Below are 16,496 nucleotides of genomic sequence, written 5' to 3'. Positions count from 1 at the left end.
ATAAGCATGTGAAACCTGGACAATGAATAAAGAAGATGGAAGAATTGATGCCTTTGAATTATGGTGTTGGTGAAGAACATTGAATATACCATGGACTGCCAGAAGAATGAACAAATATGTCTTAGAAGAAGTACAACCAGAATGCTCATTAGAAGGAAGGATGTTGAGACTATGTCTCACATACTTTGGACATGTTGTCAGGAGGGATCAGTCCCTGGAGAAGGACATCATACTTGGTAAAGTAGAGGGTCAGCAAAAAAGATGAAGACCCTCAACACGATGGATTGACACAGTGGCTGCAACAATGGGCTCAAGCATGATAATGATTGTGAGGATGGCACAGGACCTGGCAGTGTTTCATTCTGTTGTACATAGGGTCTTTGTGAGTTGGAACTGACTCAACAGCACCCCACCCAGTGCAGCACCTAACAACAACAAAAACATAACACATACATGAAGTAGAAACCTATTACTATCTCCATTTTAAAAGAGAAGAAACTGAGGCAGAGAGGGTCTAGGTAACTTTCACAAGGTCACAAAACAACTAAGTGATAGAGCTGGGATCCAGCTTCTGCTACTCAGGGCCTCACATTTGTGCTCTCAACTAGCATGCTAAGATTCAGATTGAAAGTGTCCCCTAGGCAAGTTCTGTGAAAACTTTATTGGTCAGTTTTGTTTGTTTGTTTTTTAATTTATTGAGGTGAAATTCACATAAGAAAAATGAACCATTTTAAAATGAACAATTCAGTAGCATTTAGCACATCAACAATGTTGTATGACCATCACTTCTAGTTCCAGAACATTTTCCTCCCTCCAGGAGGAAATCCTGTACTCATTGAGCAGTTTCTCCCCATTCTCCTTCCCGCAACCCCCTGGTAACCAATAATCTGCTTTTGGTCTCTATGAATTTACCTGCTCTGAACATTCCTTGTCTGTCAGTTTGCCCTACTGTGGTGGACATTTTGCATAAATGGCATCTTACAATATGTAGCCTTTTGTGTCTGGCTTCTTTCACTCAGTGTGTTTTTTGAGACTCATCCATGTTGTAGCATGTTTCAGTACTTAATTTCTCTTTATGGATGAATAATATTCCATTGTACAGATAGACCACAATTTGCTTATTCATTCATCTCTAGTGGACATTTGGGCTGCTTCTTTCTTTTGGCTATTGCAAATAGTGCTGCTTTAAACATTTGTGTACAAGAATTTGTTCGAGTACCTATTTTCAACCCTGTTGAGTTTTGATAGGAATTGAATGTGCAGATTTATTTGGGGAAGAGGTCATCTTTATGATATTGATCTTCCCAACCTAATATGGTAGATTTTTCTATGTAAGTCTTTCAGAAATGATTTTCAGTGAAGACATAATTTTCTTCTTAAAGATAATGCCCAGAAAATTTATTCCATAAATATTTATTAATACAGTTATTTGCAGGTAACTGTCCTAGCTTATGGATTTTTAAAACAACCTGCCACATTTGAAATGCTACAATCTAAACTTTTAACTGCTGGAAGTACAAAGTGAAGGGTATAGTGATACTATTAAGAACTGTGAACATTTGGGAAAAATGACATTTTTAGAATGTGCAGGTTATGAAATATGCAAAACTTCAGAAGCCTGAGAGAACATAACATGTTTGGGGGAAGCAAACAGCTTAGTGTGGCTAGAACATAAGGAATTTGCCAGGAAGCCCTCAGAGATGGATCAGCTAGGTGATGGGGCGAGCATGTGATGAGCCACCTGAATCCCTTTCAGGCAGGAAGGACTTCTGCTGTTCTGGGGAAACCTGATGGAAAAACACCCTCAGCTGTCATCCCTCTTTGGCGATTGACTTGGCTCAAGAAAACCACCTCACTCAAGATCACCTCCACTGACAAATGAACATGGACTTATGATGGTCTGTCCACCTGCTTCTAGCTCGGGACAACTCAAAGGGCCATTCCAACCCCAAAGCTCCAGTGGAGTTGGCTAAGAGGTCACCAAACCTGCATTGCTGCTCAGCTTTCCCCTCTGCTCATTTCTTCTTTTTCTCCCTTTCCTACACAGATTGATCCAAGGGCATCTCCAAGTCACTGTCCCCACTGAGAATCTCCTTCTCAGAGTTGGCTTCCCCACTTGTGACAGGTGAGCATGATGCAAGGCACAAAGGAAGGGGCTGATCCTGTCTCCTAGTCACTGTCCCCTATGAGAACCTCCTTCTTAGAGTTGGCTTCCCCGCCTGTAACAGATGAGCATCGTGCAGCAACTTCTTTTGCCTAGATAAAGAAAGACCTGGCAATCTCCTTCTGCAGAGATTTCAGCCAAGAAAACCCTTTGCAGAGTTTTGCTCTGTAATACACGAGGTCTCCATGAGTTGGAATCAACTTGATGGCAATGGGGATCTGGGTTGTTGGATTGGAGACCAGGTGTCCCACAGGAAACATCTAGTAGCCCAGGCTATGAGTTAGTACGTGGAGCAGCTGGGTGGGTGTATGCACATTGTGTGAGCAGTGAACTGCCCTGGATTGGAGAGCATTGTGTGAACAGTAAACTGCCCTGAATTGGAGAGCATTGTGTGAGCAGTGAACTGCCCTGGATTGGAGAGCACTGTGTGAACAGTAAACTGCCCTGAATTGGAGAGCATTGTGTGAGCAGTGAACTGCCCTGAATTGGAGAGAGTCTCTTCGTCCTTGGCCTAGAGGAGCACCCACAACTGAGCTCCAGCTGATAAACAACTGGAATGGGGACTGGTGGCACCAAACTCAGTCAGTGTCAAGAATGTTCAGAAATTCAGATTGAGTAGACTCAAGTTGGTAAAATACTAAGTATTTTCAAACAAATGTCTGCAGCCTAGATTTGGCTATAAGCCACACCTGCAGTTTTCAATAAGGAGTGTCAGGATTTCATTTTTTCTGTAGTGTTTTCTCTGCAGCTTTTACTGATGAGCGTTTTATTGGCCTGAGTTCTACACAGATTGATGTTTTAACACCCCTAAGTTACCCTACATGTGTTTCCTTGGCCTGTTCAGCTGGTCTGCCAGCCATTGGGGCAGGAACCATGCTAGACTTGAGGGGGTCCTCATTTCCATCCATAAAACGGGTTAGAGAATGGACTGAGGGAACCTTAGATTGCAGTAGGCGTTTGCGTTCCCTAACTTTCAGTGAGTGCTTGGGAATGGCTAGAAGGGGCTTGGGTGTGGTATGGATAACCCAACCTGTGGGCTGAAGGTAGTTTTTGTAGGTTAGAATATGCAAAAGTCAAGCCATTGTTTTTTCCTGCTCATGTTGTTCAACTGGTTTCTTTTTCACTAAGTAAACCACAGGCTAAACTTGAAGTTGTAATTAAATGGTCTTAACTTACCAGGTTTCCTCAGGGAATGTTGTTGTTGAGTGCCATCAAGTCGATTTTGACTCATAGCGACCCTGCAGGACAGAGTAGAACTTCTCCGTAGAGTTTCCTAGGCTATAATCTTTACAGGTACAGATTGCCAAGTCTTTCTCCCATGGCGCCACTGGGTGGGTTTGAACTGCTGCTCTGTCTGTTAGCACCACCAGGGCTCCTTTCATCAGAAGAATATGCTTTTGCTTATCCGGGAAGAGAAATCCTAAGTCAGAGCGAGTCTATAGACTCTTGCTCTGTAAAATGTTCCTATTTACTCATTTGTACTCACTGAGGGCAACCATGTCTCTGCATTGCTGGCAGGGTTTCCTGGGCGGTGGCAGGACTACACTAGGACAGGTTGGTGCCAGACTCTTTTCCTCAACTCGACCAGTTCCCCTCCTGCAGGAGGTGGTCTCCCTGCAGGAGGCTCCTGCTTGATCAGCCATTGAAGGCTACCCTGGCTTTTCTCACCCACAAAGGGGAGTGGACGCCCAGTGCTTCCGGCTCTCCCAGTCACAAAAGAGGACTTTTAGCACCAGATACAGTGAACATGTCCCTGACAAACTCTCCAAGCCCCTAACCTCTCCAGGCTCCACTCAGGGCAAGGACCTCAACGAAGATCTGTTTATTCCTCAGTGTCTCCTTTTTCGCCAGCCAACAGACTGGTCTGTTCTTCAAATATGACCCCGGGGAAAAGTCCACACTGTTGTTACCAATGCCAAACTTAAAAGTACAGCTTAACTTGCTGACGGGTTCCCAGTTAGGCAAGCACTTTGCAGGCAGATGGTGAAGGTCACACAGCTGGTAAAAACTCACACCCCTGATTCTAAGGGATGATATAAAGAATTGCAGAAGGCTTTCATCGTAAGTCAGAGTCTCAGTTCATCCAGGCACCAGCGTTTCTCAGCAGGGTCTGGTTCCCCACATTGTTTGATCTTACATGGAAAGAGTATTCTCATGGTAGCCTTTTTCCCTGGAGGCTGAAGGCTGCAGAAACACCTTACCTAGCACCAGGAACACGCCTTCAATTCTTGTGTGGGCATGTGGAAAAAGAGATTACGTATTATCACCGTGTGCTTCTGCCTGAGCATATGGCCTTCAGTGTTGCTCTTAAGTATAGCCAAAGGACTAAATGATAAACAATAAGGCCTACAGGATAACTGTGCATATGACACCACCCAATACTATTATCATTTCCTATGATGCAAAATCTTCACTTGTTGCTTTCAAGAAAGATTGGACTGAGATCTTTTAGGGGAAGGTGCTCTAAAATCCATCTAGACACTGCTTGTCAAAATTATGCAGGTTGGAATGGCAGCCTGGAGCCTAACTTAAAAAAAATTTTTTTATTGTACTTTAGAAGAAGGTTTACAGAACAAACTAGCTTCTCTTTAAAAAATTAGTGTACGTATTGTTTTATGACATTGGTTGCCAACCCCACAACCTGTCAACACTTTCCCTTCTCGACCTTGGGTTCCCTATTACCAGCTTTCTTGTCCCCTCCTGTCTTCTCATCCTTGCCCCCTATGCTGGTGTGCTCATTTAGTCTCCTTTTGTTTTATGGGCCTGTCTAATCTTTGGCTGGAGGGTGAGCCTCAGGAGTGACTTCATTACTGACCTAAAAGGGTATCGGGGGCCATACTCTCAGGGTTTCTCCAGTCTCTGTCAGACCATTCAGTCTGGTCTTTTTTTGTGTGTGTGTGTGTGTGTGTGTGTGAGTTCGAATTTTATTCTACATTTTTCTCCAGTTCTGTCCAGGGACCTTCTATTGTGATCCCTGTCAGAGCAGCCAGTGGTGGTAGCCAGGCACCATCTAGTTGTACTAGACTTAGTCTGGTGGAAGATGTGGTAGTTGTGGTCCATTAGACTAACCTTTAGACTAACCTTTGCCTTGTGTCTTTGGCTTTCTACATTCTCCCTTGTGAGCCTAACTTTTTAACGGCCATCAGTCACCAGTATAATGCAACCAATGATAATGAAATAAGTAATAAATAATAAAACCTATATTATATACCAAATGACTTCAGAGAGAGAGATTTTTGGAGCTGATGTGAGACTGACCCATACTGCAGTCACTTTCCTGGGGAAGCCCAGGAACCGTGGATGAGAGAGAGGGTCTGATGTTAAATTTATTCATTGGGACGCCATGTAGTTAAGTGGAAACCATTTTCTTTCATTGGTTATACTGGATTGGGAGGATGGATGGTGCTATTTCATACAGCAGATCTGCTGTTGAGTGGCTTCTTTATCACGTCTGTTCAGAACACACCAAATTGGGCATATTGAGAGTGTCGGGGATATTCCTATAGAAATATAAGGTATATAAGATTAAGATTATAATGAGAGAGTCTAAGTTTCTAGGAGACAATATATTTCTGTTTCTTTAATTAAAAAATATAAGTATTGATGGGCTTTATGTATTAAAGACTAATGACTTATTATATGGCCAACATTAAATTTAAAAATCTATTTAAATAAGTAAATCTAATTGTTATGGTTAATTTTATGTGTCAGCTTGGCTAGGCCATGGTGCCTAGTTGTTTGGTCAAACACTAGTCTAGATGTTGCTGTGATGGTATTTTATGGATGTGGTTAACATTTATAATTAGTTGGCTTTAAGTAAGGGAGATTATCCTTGATAATGTGGGTGGAACTCATCCAATCAGTTCAATGCCCAAAGAGCAAAAACTGCATTTTCTAGAAAAGGAAGGAATTCTGCCCCAATACTATAACAGAAATCCTGCCAAATTTCCAGCCTGTCACCTACCCTATGGATTTTAGACCTGCTAGTCCGCACGACTAGCAGGGCGACACTGGGCTGGGTAGTCCGCACGATTTCATGAGCCAGTTCCTTAAAATCAGTAAATCACTCTCTGAGAGAGATTATATCCAATATTGAATATACCATGGACTTCCAGAAGAACAAGCAAATCAGTCTTGGAGGAAGTACAGCCAGAATGCTCCTTAGAGGCAAGGATGGCGAGACTTTGACTTGCTTACTTCGGACATGTTATCAGGAGGGACCAATCCCTGGAGAAAGATATCATGCTTGGTAAATACAGGGTCAGTGAAAAAGAGGAAGACCTTCAAGGAGATAGACTGACACAGTGCTACAACAATGGGCTCAAACATATCTACTATTGTGAGAATGGCACAGCACAGGGAAACATTTTGTTGTTACACACAGAGTTGGTATGAGTTGGAGCAATAACTCTCTCTTCTCTCTCTATACATACATATATCTGGTGGCGCAGTGATTAAGAGCTTGGTTGTGAACCCAAAGTTGGCAGTTCAAACCCACCAAGCTGCTCCATGGGAGAAAGACCTGGTGATCTGCTCCTGTGAAGATTATATTCTAGGAAACCCCATGGGGCAGTTCTACCCTGTCACATAAGCTCATTATGAGTTGGCATCAACTCCGCAGCACACAACAATAACAACAATCTATATCTATAGCTAGATATCTTTCTCTGATTGGTTCTATTTCTCTGGAGAATCCTCAATGATACACTAATATTGGATCAGAATTTCAGGGGGCATGTGTCCTGGGATCTATTTTTTTTTTAATTAAGTTTTTAAAGAAGAAAAGTACTGTACCAGAAATTCATCATACTGCTCATGGGGTAAAGAAAAACGATGAAAACAAAACAACTGCTAGATCCAGACTGGGATTGACGGTCTGGTAGAGGGACATCATGAAGCCAATCTAGGTGCCTGATCTGGAGCAGTGAGTGCCACCAGAGCATGACCTGGCCAAAAGCTGGCCAGACACCCCTGTGGAGGATCACAGCATGGCAGATCAAGGGCAGGTGATCCTGGGGCCGCCCGGCTCCTCGGGCTCCGCCTGGACCTGCCATATCCTCACAACAGCCTGGTGAACCGAGAAGGTGTAGGTATAAAGGTGAGACAAGTGAAGCAAGACCTTAGCTACAGTGTGAGTGTGTACCATGCTTCCCATCTGGAAAGGATAGAAACTCGGAGGAATGAAACCCATGTGTCCCATCTAGAAAGCATGAGAACTCTGTGGAGTGGGCCCCAGGACAACACCCCACTCTTGTACGTTAAGTCTTCTCACCATGGTATGGCCTGCAAGTGCTTTCACCAGCTCTGCCCTCCTCCTCAGTTTAGAACTCCATTATGGGTTGGCAGTGCCCATGTAGAGCCTCCGCATCTGGGAGGCTGCCTCAGAGCTTGCCAAAAGGCATGGATGTGGCTAGTGGGAGGGGGGAGGGGGGAAGCAAGCCAGGCCTATTTGGCATACTTTCTGTCTGGCAGACATAGGTCTTTGTTGTTGTTGTTAGCTGTAGTGTCCACTGACTCATGGTGACCCCGTGCACGAGACAAAATGCTGCCTGGTCCTGCTCCATCCCCATCATCAGTTGTGGATAGGACTATTGTCTAGGTGGATATGAAAGCAGCTCCAACTCATAGAACCTCTAGTGGCCAACTGAGTTCAGATGTCATCTTTAATTGGGGGAGGGGGCATATGCAATGGATGGAATATTATATATTTTTTCCCACAGGTATGTATTGAATTTGTGGCAGACAGACAAAGAAGTAAAAATTACAACTTCCACAACTGGCATTCTTTCTTACTTCCCTATTAATATCAGTTCTCAAGCAAGATGGAGTAGGCTTTCCAATAATTTTAAACAGAAGAACTCCCATTTTCCCTTTTCATTCCCAAATTTGAACCATGTGGATTCTAAGGAACAGAAGCTGAATCAGGACTCCTTAAGGATAAGATGGTCTAGCGTATGGTGGCTCAGGGACAGAGCTAGACCTAGAAACCATTGGGGTTAGAGCCTCCTCTAAGGATGAGATTGAGTTCCCTGTCCTGGTCTCTTTCTTGTGGCATTGCTATCTCCTCAGTGAGTTCGCTTTTTCCCTCTTTACTTCTGACTGGCCAATACCTTCACATTCCCTCATACAGATGCTGGGAGGAGCTAGTCTTTTTGGCTCAGGCAATTAACATGGCCCCATTGGCTACAGCCTTTGGTACCAGGCTGCTTCAGGGTTGACTGGTCAGCCAATGGCTGTACTGTTCCCGTTCAGGTGAGGTCCCTGGTCCAATCAGTGTCTGCTGTGTCACAGAAGGGGCGGGGTCTATGTACAGGTGTTTTCCCTAGAACAGTTTTCCTCAGGGTGGTGACTCAGTCCTGGAAGTGCATGGGACTTTGTGTCTTCTGGGCAGTTCTACTCTGTCTTATAGGGTTGCTATGAGTCGGAATCGACTCTACAGCAGTGGGTTTTTGGCCTAGTTGTGCCCAAGCATTTATATATATTTTTTGTGCCCAAGCATTTATATAGTGAAATGAATACTGTGATCCAAGTAGAAATTGCTTTCGTTTTATTTTTACTTTAAATTATAAAGACTTAGACCATCATCATGGTTATTTTTGAAATTACATGTAAGTTATAGCATCTGTGAATCTTGTTTCAGATGAAGATGGCTGTCTTAGTTCCCTAGTGCTGCTATAACAAATACCACAGCTGGGTGGCTTTAATGAACAGAAATTTATTTTCTCACAGCTTAGGAGGCTAGAAGTCGGAATTCACAGTGCTGGCTCTAGTGGGAGATTCTCTCTGTCCACTCTGGGTGAAGGTCCTTGTTTCTTTTCGGTTTCTATTCCTAGGTTCCTCGGCAATCATGTGGTTTGTATCTTCCTCAGCTCTGCTTTTTTGCTGCTTTCTTAGTTTGCTCTTGTATCTCAAAAGAGATTGACTTAAGGCAAACCCTACACTGATACTGCCTCGTTAATATCACACAGAAAACCCTATTCCGAAATGGGATTATAACCACAGGTATAGTAGAATTCACAACAGATATTTTTTTTTGGGGGGGGGAACACAATTCAATCCATGACAGGGGCATTACAAAATACTTGTTTTGCAAGGGTGGGTGGGCATGGGATCTAATAGGGTTGAGAACCTGTGACAAACATGTCTAGTACTTACAAATGCAAATTCTTTGCTTCGAAAGAATTATCACATCTTTTCCCGTGTTTCAGATGTTGACTCCTTACTTTTTAAAAATCGGTATCATTTTGGGGAGATTATCCCACCAAGATCTGCAGTGAACCCGTTAGGTGGGCCCCATTAAGCCTCCTTGGGAGACAACTCTGAAAAGACCCAGTGTGGGTTACAGGGTATGTTAGAGGCAAGCAGTGTTGGTAGAAAACATTTGGTAATGATTCTGTGTCAGTTTGCTTTCTCACTGCAATTCCTTATCAGTATGATGGGTTTTTATCTGCTCCTGACTCCGGCACTGTAACTTAGACCTTTGACACAATCTTAGGTCCTGCAAACCCATAAACTCCAGATCAGAGTTCCTGCAGTTTGTTGGGCTAGTGAATAGCTCATGAGGCATCTCATGCAAAATTAAGGATTTCCATATAGGCCCATAGCCTTCTTGCTCAATTTCTGAATGAATGTGGGGCATTTATTCTATACAGTAATGCATGTCACTACTCAAATATAGTGAGGATAAACTCCTCCCTTTAAAAACATCTGTCTATATGCATCTATGAACAATCACATGGTCAAAAGTTCCCCATACATGAGAAATATTATTGTTAAACCTTCACTCCTATTTCCAGGTAAAAAGACCCTTAGGCTTTCAGAAAGCTCCTATCCACACTGGCTAATTTTACCACCTTCCCATGAGTCCACAGAAACATATTTCGGTTATATCTAATGTTCTCCCCTGGACTGTCTTTTGTTTTTTCCATATCTACCCAACAGAGCCACCATCCAACTATCAGTTTGTTGTACTGTGGTGGCTTGAATGTTGCTCTGATGCTGGAAGCTATGCCACTGGTATTTCAAATACCGGCAGGGTCACTCACGGTGATCAAGTTTCAGTGGCGCTTCCAGACTAAGACAGACTAGGAAGAATGGCCTGATCATCTACTTCTAAAATTAGCCAGTGAAAATCCTATGGATCAGAATAGAATATTGCCTGACATAGTGCTAGAAGATGAGCCCCCTATGTCAGAAGCCACTCAAAATACACAGTGGACTCAAGCATACTTGGGCTGAGTTAGGCTGCTCTCTTGTTAGTCCTTTCTGTCTAGCTTCAAGTACAGCATACATTCTAAAGAACCTGGGGGGAATGGGGATCCGGGATAGGCCTTTGGTCTTGAGGACTCCATCACATGTGGATCAGTTTTCAGCATCTCATCCATGCCCTCGCAGGGCTGACCTGGAGTAAGTAATGATACCTACCACTTCCTGAGCACTACCTGCTAAGCATCGTACACACATAATCTCATTTAATTCTAACAACTGCTGTGCAAGGCAGGTACTGTTCTCTCCTTTCTTCAGAAAAGAAACCCAAAACCAAACTCATTACTGTTGAGTTGATTCCAACTCATAGGGACCCTATAGGACAGAGTAGAACTGCCCCAAATCTGGACTCTGTTATACATAGGGTCACTATGAGTTGGAACTGATTTGATGGTGTCTAATAACAACAATGACAATGTTCTGCTGCTATTCATAAGGTTTTCACTGGTTAATGCTTTTCAGAAGTAGACTGCCAGGTCCTTTTTCGTAGTCTGTCTTAGTCTGGGGTCTTAGTCTGGAAGCTCAGCTGAAACCTGTCCTCCATGGGTGACCCTGCTGGTGTCTGAATACCAGTGGCATAGCTTCCAGCATCACATAACATGCAACAAGCAAGCCCCCACAGTACGACAAACAACAAACAACAGGGAACTGCCAGAAATTCAGGCCGGTTTCAGAAGAGGAACTGGAACCAGGGATATCATTGTTGATGTCAGATGGATCCTGGCTGAAAGCAGAGAATACCAGAAGGATATTTACCTGTGTTTTATTGACTATGCAAAGCCATTCAACTGTGTGAATCATAACAAACTATGGATAACATTGTGAAGAATGGGAATTCCAGAACATGTAATTGTGCTCATGAAGAAACTTTACATAGATCAATAGGCAGCTGATCGGACAGAACAGGGGATACTGATTGGTTTAAAGTCAGGAAAGGTGTGTGTCAGGGTTGTATTCTTTCACCATACCTATTTAATCTGTATGCTGAACAAATAATCCAAGAAGCTGAACTATATGAAGAAGAACAGGGCATCAGGATTGGAGGAAGACTCATTAACAACCTGCGTTATGCAGATGACACAACCTTGCTTGCTGAAAGTGAAGAGGACTTGAAGCACTTACTAATGAAGATCAAAGACCACAGCCTTCAGTATGGATTACATCTCAACATAAAGAAAACAAGAATCCTCACAACTGGACCAATGAGCAACATCATGATAAATGCAGAAAAGATTGTAGTTGTCAAGGATTTCATTTTACTTGGATCCACAATCAACAGCCATGGAAGCAGCAGTCAAGAAGTCAAAAGACGCATTGCATTGGGCAAATCTGCTGCAAAGGACCTCTTCAAAGTGTCGAAGAGCAAAGATGTCACCTTGAAGACTAAGGTGCGCCTGACCCAAGCCATGGTATTTTCAATCACATCATATGCATGTGAAAGCTGGACAATGAATAAGGAAGACTGAAGAAGAATTGATGCCTTTGAATTGTGGTGTTGGCGAAGAATATTGAATATACCATGGACTGCCAAAAGAACAAATAAATCTGTCTTGGAAGAAGTGTGGCCGGAATGCTCCTTAGAGGCAAGGATGGCGAGACTGCGTCTTAAATACTTTGGACATGTTGTCAGGAGGGATCAGTCCCTGGAGAAGGACATCATGCTTGGCAGAGTACAAGGTCAGCAGAAAAGAGGAAGACCCTCAACAAGGTGGATTGACACAGTGGCCGCAACAATGAGCTCAAGTATAACAATGATTGTAAGGATGGCTCAGGACTGGGCAGTGTTTTGTTCTGTTGTGCATAGGGTCGCTATGAGTTGGAACTGACTTGATGGCACCTAACAACAACAACAACAATAACAACAATCTTTATGGAAGCAGACTGCCACATCTTTCTCCAGCAGAGCAGCTGGTGGGTTTGAACTGTCGACCTTTTGGTTAACAGTGAGTGCTTAACCACTGGGCCACCAAGGCTCCCTTTTCTGCAGATAAGGAAGCTGAAACTCAAAACAGTCAAATAATTTGCTGATGGTTACTCAGCTAGTAAATGTCAGCGTTTGACCCCAGGTGTCTTAACCCTTAGGTCTTTGCTCTGCTACCGGGCTTCTCACGGATGCAGAGCCAGAGTAGCTCCAGAGTGGTATACATGAGAGCACATGGAGCATCCTGGACGTTATTTGTCCATATAATTGACACAATAGCAAGGGACAGGTTCAAGTCAGCCCCCAAGATTCCCATGAGTGCTCCGGGAAAGCATGCTGCTTCATTTTCTAGCTAAAATAACCTAGTGGCTTACTGTCCAAAACTATGGAAAAGATGAGAAATGAAGCCACTAGTGCCATGGGTCAGATTTTGAAACCTCTGTCCCCTGTTGAGACTCCCAGTTGTGGCAAGCTCTCTCAAGTAGAGTGACTTACATCAGTGCCCTTCTGCCTAGTGAACCACAGTCCTTATCATCATGCCTGTGTTGATTTTATTCTCTGAGCTCAAACCATAGTACACTTTGTTTTTGAGAGGCAACACACACAGAGAGAACCTAGATGTTTCATAATGCTGGTTCAGATAAAGTCAGCCCTTGGAAAGGATAGCTCCGTGATAGAAATGCATGGATGTATTCATCATTCTAGAACTTACTGAGCACTCTGCCCACTGAAAGGACTTAGAAGCAAACATACCTTAGTAGCAATGAGCACACCTAGTGCACAAATCTTGGTCTCTAATGCCAAAAACAAAAGACACTAAACCAGTTGCTGTGGCTTCAATTTAAGCTCATGGAGACCCCATGTGTGTCGGAGTAGAACTGTACTTTATAGGGTTTTCGATGATTTTTCAGAAACAGATCGCCCGGGCTTTTTCTGAGGTGCCTCTGGGCAGACTCGAACTGCCAACCTTTCTGGTAGTAGCCATGTGCTTAACCATTCGTACCACCCAGGGACTCTCTAATATCATTGCCATGTAAAGGACCCAGGACTTCTCAGAGAAAGGCTGTGTTCAGGACGAGGACGGTATGGGTACAACATAAGCATTGAGTATCTTGTTATGTCAAAAAATAAGGAGTGATGAATAGAGGGATGGAGCATGTCAAATCGACACATGATCCAACTTGACGGGGTTCCCTACAGTCACCATTTGATCACCCAAACAATGGAGTACAGTAATGGCTTAGAAACCACTGGGAAAAACAGAACTCCTTGAGTCCATAATGATAATAAATAGATTTAAAAAAATGGGAGGGAAATGAGGCTCTTGCTTACAGGAATGCGAAGTGCTGACTGATAAAACTAGAGATGAGCTGGGGACAGGAAATCATCTGCCACCATCACAGTAAATGTTGATTGAGGTGAGATCATTGCTAGATGCTAAATCTAAGCAAGTGTGTTCATATTAGCACTTCATGGAGCACTAATATGCAATCTTATACAATTTCATTATATATAATTACAAGCCATCTATAAATATATTGAAACAGATATTTTGGGAATGATGCTTGTCAGCTCTTAGTTTATTAGAAATCTATATTAAAGACTGTTAATCTAATTTGTTACTGCTTCACACATATAGCCTAGTTGATGGACTATATGTACACAGGACACACATATTTACAGCTATAGTAATTGTCAATCTCTAAAAAGTGTAATGATCAATCATTAATTTACAAAAAAATTATTTTGGTAAAATATGTACAGTGAAACCTGTGAGAGCTGGAATTCAACAGGAATGCCTTGTTTTTCTGAGTTTCGCAAGTTTTCATCTTTGGTGGGGTGCAGTCTTACCACTTTTCTATTGCTCTCTATTAGTGGAAAATATTTTTTTCCTTCTCTGACAGGTTTCTGCCTTGCATAGGTTCTGGCTTTTGCAGGTATACTGCCATTTTCACCATTTTTAAGTGTACAGTTCAGTGACATTAATTTCATTCATAGTATTGTGCTGCCATCACCACTATCCATTTCCAAAGCTTTTTGTCACCCCAAACAGAAGCTCAGTGCCTCCTAAGCAATAACTCCATTCTCCTCTCTCCCCAGTGCCTGGTAACCACTAATAAATGTGTGCTTTCTATGCATTTGCCTATTCTAGCTATTTTATGTAAGTGGAATCGTACAATGTTTGTCCTATTGCGCCCGGCTTATTTTACTTAGCATAATGTTTTCAGTGTTCACCCATGCCATAGCATATATCAGAACTTCATTTCTCTTTGTGGCTGCAAAATATTCCATTGTATGCATAGATCACATTTTGGGTATCCATTCATCTGTTAGTCCTCAAAATGACATCTTTCTTTTGCAATACATTAAAGGGATCTTTTGCAGCAGATTTGCCCAGTGCAACACGTCGTTTGATTTCCTTACTGATGCTTCCATGGGCATTAATTGTGGATCCATGTAGAATGAAATCCTTGACAACTTCACTTTGAGGACTAAGGTGCACGTGAACCAGGCCATTATATTTTCAATCGCCTCACATACTTGCAAAAGCTGGAGAATGAATAAGGAAGACCCAAGAAGAATTGATGCCTTTGAATTATGGCGTTGGTGAAGAATATTGAATATACCATGGACTGCCAGAAGAAAGAACAAATCTGTCTTGGAAGAAGTACAGCCAGAATGCTCCTTAGAAGCAAGGATGGTGAAACTTGGTCTCACGTACTTTGGACATGTTGCCAGGAGGGATCAGTCCCTGGTGAAGGACATCATGCTTGGTAAAGTAAAGGGTCAGTGAAAAAGAGGAAGACCTTTGGAATGGCAAAGTGGCTATAACAATGGACTCATGCGTAATGAGGATTGTGAAGATGGCACAGGACCAGACAGCATTTATTCTGTTGTGCATAGGGTTGCTATGAGTTGGAACCAACTTGATGGCACCTAACAACAACAACAATTCATCTGTTGATGGGTACTTGGGTGTCTTCTCCTTTTGGCTCTTGTGAATATTGGTGTACTGGTCATTAATTTTTGCTTATTCATGCATTTACTTATTGAGTGCCTATTTATTGAGTGCTACCATGTGCTGGGAGCCCTGGTGGTGCAGTGGTTAAGAGTTTTGCTGCTAACAAAAGGGTTGGCAGTTCGAATCCACCGGCCACTCCTTGGAAACCCTAGGGGGTAGTTCTGCTCTGTCCTATAGGGTTGCTATGAGTTGGAATAGACTGGAAGGCAATGGGACTATGTGTTGGGGAGTCCCTAGGTGGTATAAATGGTTAATGCACTTGGCTGCTAACTGAAAGGCTGGAGGTTTGAGTCCATCCAGAGATGCTTGGAAGAAAGGCCTAGTGATCTGCTTTTGAAAAATCTACCACTGAAAACCCTATGGAACACAGTCCTACTCTGAAACACTTGGGATCACGAGTCAGAATCAACTTGGTGGTAACTGGTTTTACTATGCTTTAGAACCTATGCTGGTCTCTAGAGACACAGAGCTACAAGCATGTAGTCAAAGTGGAAGGCAGTTGGATAAAGGATCGACGATTGAATGGGATGTGTGCTGTGACAGAGCTTGGCACTTAATACTATGGGAGCCCAAAATGAGAGCCAGACAAAAGGTAATGCAAAGGATAGTACTTGAAAAGATGGCATGCTTTCTTTCCAAATGAGAGCTAGAGTTATCTAGAGTCGGGCCTCCTCTCACACAAACTTGTCATTTGAAGTTAAGTACCTTACAGTTTTCATTAATATTCAAACTATCTTGCAACACAGGATTGACTGGTGCAACTATCAGCAGATATGACATAAGGAACATTTTGGGAGGCAGAATGCAATTGCCTCTCTTTAAACTGCTGGGTTATAAACACTAGAACAGCTTTTGTTCTTGGCAGCCGTCACTTGGTAACATGGAAGAAGCAATGGACTTGAGTTGGGATAAGTGGGCTTTAGATTTGGGTTTTGCCTTTAATTTACCAAGTGGCCTGGGCAATGAGTCACTCAACGTTTTTTGGGTCCCAATTTCTTCAATTGTAAAATAATGGATCAGTGATGAACAACATTTTGTTGTACAAGAGCCAGGATCAAATAATAATAGTAATAATAATAATGTTCATCACTGATTCATTATTTTACAACTGAAGAAATTGGGAC

General features: G+C 42.8%; 1 protein-coding gene across 1 annotated transcript in view; it reads left to right on the top strand.

The window, feature by feature from the left end:
- The first annotated feature begins 1,498 nt into the window (after positions 1 to 1,498).
- Positions 1,499 to 16,496, top strand: part of FBXO15 (F-box protein 15) — a 187,360-nt gene continuing 172,362 nt past the window's right edge. The window contains exon 1 of the mRNA XM_049899813.1: positions 1,499 to 2,125. The gene's annotated coding sequence lies outside the window, so the exon portion shown is untranslated. The remainder of the gene's footprint in view (positions 2,126 to 16,496) is intronic.

The sequence above is a fragment of the Elephas maximus genome, chromosome 11 (assembly GCF_024166365.1).
Source record: "Elephas maximus indicus isolate mEleMax1 chromosome 11, mEleMax1 primary haplotype, whole genome shotgun sequence".
NCBI classification, from domain to species: domain Eukaryota; kingdom Metazoa; phylum Chordata; class Mammalia; order Proboscidea; family Elephantidae; genus Elephas; species Elephas maximus.
This window is presented reverse-complemented; position numbering and strand designations above follow the sequence as displayed.